We start from the raw sequence: 5,896 nt of genomic DNA on the forward strand, positions 1-5,896 counted from the left end.
GTAATCTTTCACAACCTTTTTTGGGCATGGAGTGACGTAAGGCTCAAGAGCTTCGAGACATTTCTCATGACATTCTTCCTTTTTTGTGTTAGTGTGTGTGTGTGTGTGTGTGTGTTTGTGTGTGTGCGTGCATGTTTGTATGTATATATCAGTGTTGTTTACTTGTTGCCCAGAGCTAGATTCACACATGCCCGAAATATCAAAACATAATGAGCTGTCAAGTTTGTTAGCACCATCTCCTCCATTTAAAAATACGCCTGTCTTAAACAGAGGCACCTAGAGCAGAGAGATTTGGGATTGAGGTGTCTTAATTAAGACTGACAGCTCTTACTAAAGCCATCAAACACTGTCCCTCACACACATAGGCCTACACACATAATAAATTTATATCGGTATATCCTACACCACTCTATCTCTCTGTGCTGGTCTCTTTCTCCTCTTCTCTTGTTCTCTCTTGTCTTTCAATCTCTCCCCCCATCTCTCTCTCTCTCTCTCTCTTATTTATTGCGCGGGGGCTCTCAGCTCAGGCCATCATCCCTCTCAGTCTTGTTCACAGTCTCCTCCCGCCTCCGCTTGTCACGCCGCCTGGCGTTTAGACTGGCACTCGGGCGGAGAGCCCATCCCACCCCTGGCGCCCAGCGAGGCGAGGGCTCCTCCAGGACTCTCGCTCTGCCCGGTCCTAATTATCCTGCTCCTGCTCCGCAGGGACCTCGGGATCACCCTGTCTGGCCATACGACTACAGCTTATATTGGGACATATGGTTCACATACCCTTTGGCTTTTGCACTTAAATATGGGAGATTGAGGCCATGATGCTATCCCTGTGTTGCCACAGCAGTGTTGTAGACCTTTAGTTTACAGCAGTCATTTTGATATGAAATAGTAGGGCTAACAGAGGTGTTACTAATTGTGATGAAGAAGTCTCGGTTCAATTTAAGTGTAGCAAAATGAGAACCTTACCCAATGTCATTAGTAACACATGGGCCTGCCATATACTTCATATCAATAATGGCTGCTTAAAGATCCATCCAGTCTTTTTTTACTGTATGTGTGTGTGTGTGTGTGTGTGGAGGGGGGGGGGGGTTGGGGGGTGTTTGTGTGTATGTGTGTGTGTGTGGGGGGGGGGGGGTTGGGGGGGGTTTGTGTGTGTGTGTGTGTGTGCGGGTTTGGGGGGGGGGGTGCAGGTGTGAATGTGAATGTGTGCATGTGCAGGTAAATTTATCTGTTGCATTCCTGCAAAACAACTGATATTGATAGAGGCAAGGATTTATTATTTTTTTCCACCCCTAGTGTCAATATTTAATCTTCTTTTATTTCCCTAGACAAGTGCGATGATATAAACCCCTCCCAGACCTGTACAGAGGTTATGCCAGTGATATAGAGTTTTAAAGGATCTCAGCTTTGCTAAATTACTCTGTGTCCAGTTTGTGTGAAATATTTGCCTTTGTGTCCCATAACAATACCTAATGTATAGTTATCAGAGAGAAAATAATTGTCTTGCTATGATTGGTTGTGTGTATATATCCCTGTGGTAGGTAATAATGATAGGGTATCAGCTGACTCAAGAAAATAGATTGTTGTCGTGATGTGTGTGTGTGGGGGGGGGGGGGGCATGTTTGTGTGATCCCCTTTTTTGTTTTTGCCTTTTTTACCGATGGCGTACCCAAAGAGGCCTACCCAAACATGTTCCCTGTTTGGCAGATGTGGAGCGACAGCTGTATATAGCATCAGAAAATGAACATGACGTGTGCTGAAGTTGCAGCAGACAGTCGCTTTATCACTGCTTTCCCTCATCTGGCTCCTCTGCCTCCCTCCCTGCCTGCCCGGCCGCCTACTGGCCTGGGTTCCTGCTGCACAGTGCTATGGCCTGGGCTTGGAGAACCTTAACAGGGAGCCGCCAGAATAGCTTCTGACAGACACTGTGCCAGGGGGGGAAAGCCGAGCCGAGCCTGTGACCTTGGGGAGCAAAATGGAGCTTGCGTGTGTGTGTGTGTGTGTGTGTGTGTGTGTGTGTGTGTGTGTGTGTGTGTGTGTGTGTGTGTGTGTGTGTGTGTGTGTGTGTGTGTGTGTGGGAGATCGAGAGAGTGATGGAGGACCCTTGTCTCCTGTCCTCCGCACCCTCTGCCCAGTTAGGAAACTCGACCCCCCAGTGTGGCTGGGTTCTGTCGGAGTTACCTGACCACCTTCTGACCCTATGAGTCACCCACTCAGGGAGTTATGCTGTAATAGTATACCTGGGCAGGGAGCCTCTCTCCCTCTGTACAGGCCAAATGACACAAACTATTAAACAAGCAGGAAATTAAATTTAGATGTGTGTGCCTGCCTTTTGTGTGTGTGCGTGTGTGTATCCCTATGTATTTGTTGTGTGTGTAAGTGTGTTCGTGTTTGTGAGTGTGTGTGTGTGTGTGTGGGTGTGTGTGTGTGTGTGTGTGTGTGTGTGTGTGTGTGTGTGTGTGTGTGTGTGTGTGTGTGTATGTGTGCGTGTTGTAACTATTATAACAGAGTCAGTTCTGACTTCACCTCTTGCAGATAGACAATTCAGCTCTACATTCTTCTGGTGCCTTTAGAGCCTCAATCTCCTAGAGGCATACAGTATACTTTGTGTGTGTGTGAGAAACAAAGATAGTACATTTAAGACTGTGTGTGTGTGTGTGTGTGTGTGTGTGTGTGTGTGTGTGTGTGTGTGTGTGTGTGTGTGTGTGTGCGTGCGTGCGTGTGTGTGCCTTGCGTGCGTATTTCCTTGCCCTGCGCTCCCTTGCTGGCGTTCTCCCAGAGGGCTTTGCCTTGAATGGTGCAGTAAGTGGGCTTGAAAGCAGCGGCTACTTGACAGCGGACCCTGCACCCCAGTGTGTCGCTGATGTCCCCTATAAACACACACATACTGTACACACACACACACACACACACACACACACACACACACACACACACACACACACACACACACACACACACACACACACACACACACACATACATACACCACCACCACATGAGACAAAGCCGGCCAAAGCTGCTTGAGTTTCAAATGCCATCGCTTGTGGAGCAATCCACAGTATCCACTTTATTCACCCCTCTACATTCTCTCTCTCTCTCTCTCTCTCTCTCTCTCTCCCTCTTTCTCTCTCATTCTATCTTTCTCTCTCTCACCCCTCCTCTGTTTCTCTTCTCTATGATCCATTTAAAAATCTCCACAACAACAGCCCCTGCTGCTTACATGGGGCTGGCGGTGTTGTTGCCGTGGTGTGAATCGGCTCAAGCGTGCATCCAGAACCTCTCCTCCAGCCTCCTGAGCCGGCCGATAAAGAGCCTCCCGCTGCATGCAGCATCTCCATAATTTAGCTCACCAGTGGCAAAGAGAGAACATCGAGTCGATATTGAGTGTTTGGCACCTGTCCTATATGCATATTCAGTGTGTGTGTGTGTGTGTGTGTGTGTGTGTGTGTGTGTGTGTGTGTGTGTGTGTGTGTTTTTGTGTTTGTAGTGTGTGTATATTTGTATATAAATATGTATATATGTGTGTATATGGGTTTGTATATCATTGTGTCGGTGTGTGAGAGTGTATGTGTGTGTGTGTGTTTTTGTGTTTGTAGTGTGTGTATATTTGTATATAAATATGTATATATGTGTGTATATGGGTTTGTATATCATTGTGTTGGTGTGTGTGTGTGTATGTGTGTGTGTTTTTGTGTTTGTAGTGTGTGTATATTTGTATATAAATATGTATATATGTGTGTATATGGGTTTGTATATCATTGTGTCGGTGTGTGAGAGTGTATGTGTGTGTGTGTGTGTGTGTGTGTGTGTTATAATGTGTTTGAGGTAGTGGGCGTGTAATAGAAAGAGTATGAGAGTGAGTGTGAGTGAGGTTATTTCAACGGGCCTCTCATGTGGGCGGGGCCTTGAGTTGTCTGAGGAGGCATTGGCATGTGTGTGTGTGTATGAGTGTGTGGGATTTCTCATCTCAGTCCGTTTGGCTCTGCAGGTGGCTAAGCCGCCTGATAAGATCAATCTAAGACCTTGATGGCATGTCAGTAATGAGGGAAATTGCTTTGATCCGTCGACAAATAGGTCATTTACACACTGTCTGGACTACACTCAGGCACACATCACTGTAATACTGCCATCTCTCTCTCTCTCTCTCTCTCTCTCTCTCTCTCTCTCTCTCTCACACACACACACACACACACATGCACACATGGACAGTCACACAATCACACACAAATAAATACATACATGGCGTATGTGTTCTCAAAATAGAACCCCCTTTTGGAGTCCTTTTCTCTTCTCTCTAACGAGGAGAAAGAAAAAGGGAGCAAGAGAGAGAGAGAGAGAAGGGGATAGAGAGAGAGAGAGAAAAAGAGAGGAAGAGGGAGAGAGACAGACAGGGGAAAAGAAAGGGGTGCATGGCTTATTACTGCTCTTCAAAATGAATCAATTTATCATTCATTACCCCTAGGAGAGCAGCAGCATCTCCAAGTGAGTCTTGGCCTCTCTCATTGACTTAATCTATTTATTTAAAGTGAAGACGTCAGATGGAGAACCTCCTCATACTCCTCTTGCATAAAGCCTGAGAGTCACATTATAAACAAGAGCTAGGAAGCAAGAGAAGAGAATAAATAGAGGCTTGTTTCTACCACACACACACACACACACACATACATACAGTACACACACACACACACACACACATACAGTACACACACACACACACACACAGGGGAAGACAGAAGAGTGAAAGCGGAAAAAGCTCTGATGGTATTGGACAGTGCTGATGTATTATTGGTTTTGCTAATGCGCGCATTAGCCAGGAGCATCGTGAGCGGAGCAGCAGCGGATGCAGAGCCGGTTTGTCATCATGTGACACGGACGCACAGCACTCCTGCTGCGCCACTGCCCTGTGCTAGCAAACAACTCAACCACAAACAACAGCAGCACTGTGTCACTGTGTGTGTGTGTGTGGGTGTGTGTGTGTGTGGGGGGGGGTGTCTGTGTGTCTCTGTGTGTGTGTGTGTCTTTATAATACATACACTTGTTCATACGCACACACACACACACACACACACACACACACACACACACACACACACACTATTAGCAATATTAGCTAAACTTTGCGTCTAGAGGCTGCATACTGGAGAAATGGCGTCTACTCAGATCACTTTTTTGCAACGCATTATTACGCACTACTGTACGTTTGAAGCTAAATTGGGTCAGGCCATGTGAAGGCTTTGAAAGTAATTAATATGGCCCTGATATCACTCCCCCACATAGAGAAAAAACACACACATACACACACACACACACACACTTATACACAGACACATCAATTCTGACAAACACATCACTGTCTTTAATGCTTGACAGGAGTCCTTGAGCATTGCGTTGATATTATGAGAATGTTGTGGGTGGGAGATTTAATTGCTGAAGCAGGAGGGTGAGAAGCTGCATTTGGCTCAGAGCACCAAGATGAAAATGAGTGGGGGATCAGAGGGGTGGGAGAGAGAGAGGGAGAGAGAGAGAGAGAGAGAGGGAGGGAGAGAGAGAGAGAGAGGGAGATACAGAGGAGAGAGAGAGAGAGAGGGAGGGAGAGAGAGACAGAAAGAGAGGAGAGAGAGGGAGAGAGAGGAAGGGGGAGAGAGAGACAGAAAGAGAGGAGAGAGAGGGGGAGAGAGGGAGGGAGATACAGAGGAGAGAGAGAGAGAGAGAGAGGGAGGGAGAGAGAACAGAATAAGGCAGAGAGAGAAAGGGAACAGCGTCGTATCCCAACAGCAGAGAAATGCTTGGCAGAACAGAGGCCAGCGGACAGAAGTAATTTCATTTTTATGCATGATTTCTGTTCCCATAGAAACTCTCATGGAGGGACGGATGAAGAGAAAGAGAACGTGTGTGAGAG

The 5,896-nt window shown here is 46.7% G+C and overlaps 1 protein-coding gene across 1 annotated transcript in view; it reads left to right on the forward strand.

The window, feature by feature from the left end:
* LOC143114966 (cadherin-4-like) overlaps nucleotides 1–5,896 on the forward strand; it is a 246,816-nt gene that overhangs the window by 170,659 nt on the left and 70,261 nt on the right. The gene's annotated exons all lie outside the window — the stretch shown is intronic.

This window comes from Alosa pseudoharengus, unplaced genomic scaffold (assembly GCF_046254945.1).
Source record: "Alosa pseudoharengus isolate Yale_2024_CS ecotype anadromous, Long Island Sound unplaced genomic scaffold, YU_APseudo_1.1 YU_APseudo_1.1_scf_9, whole genome shotgun sequence".
NCBI classification, from domain to species: Eukaryota; Metazoa; Chordata; class Actinopteri; order Clupeiformes; family Clupeidae; genus Alosa; species Alosa pseudoharengus.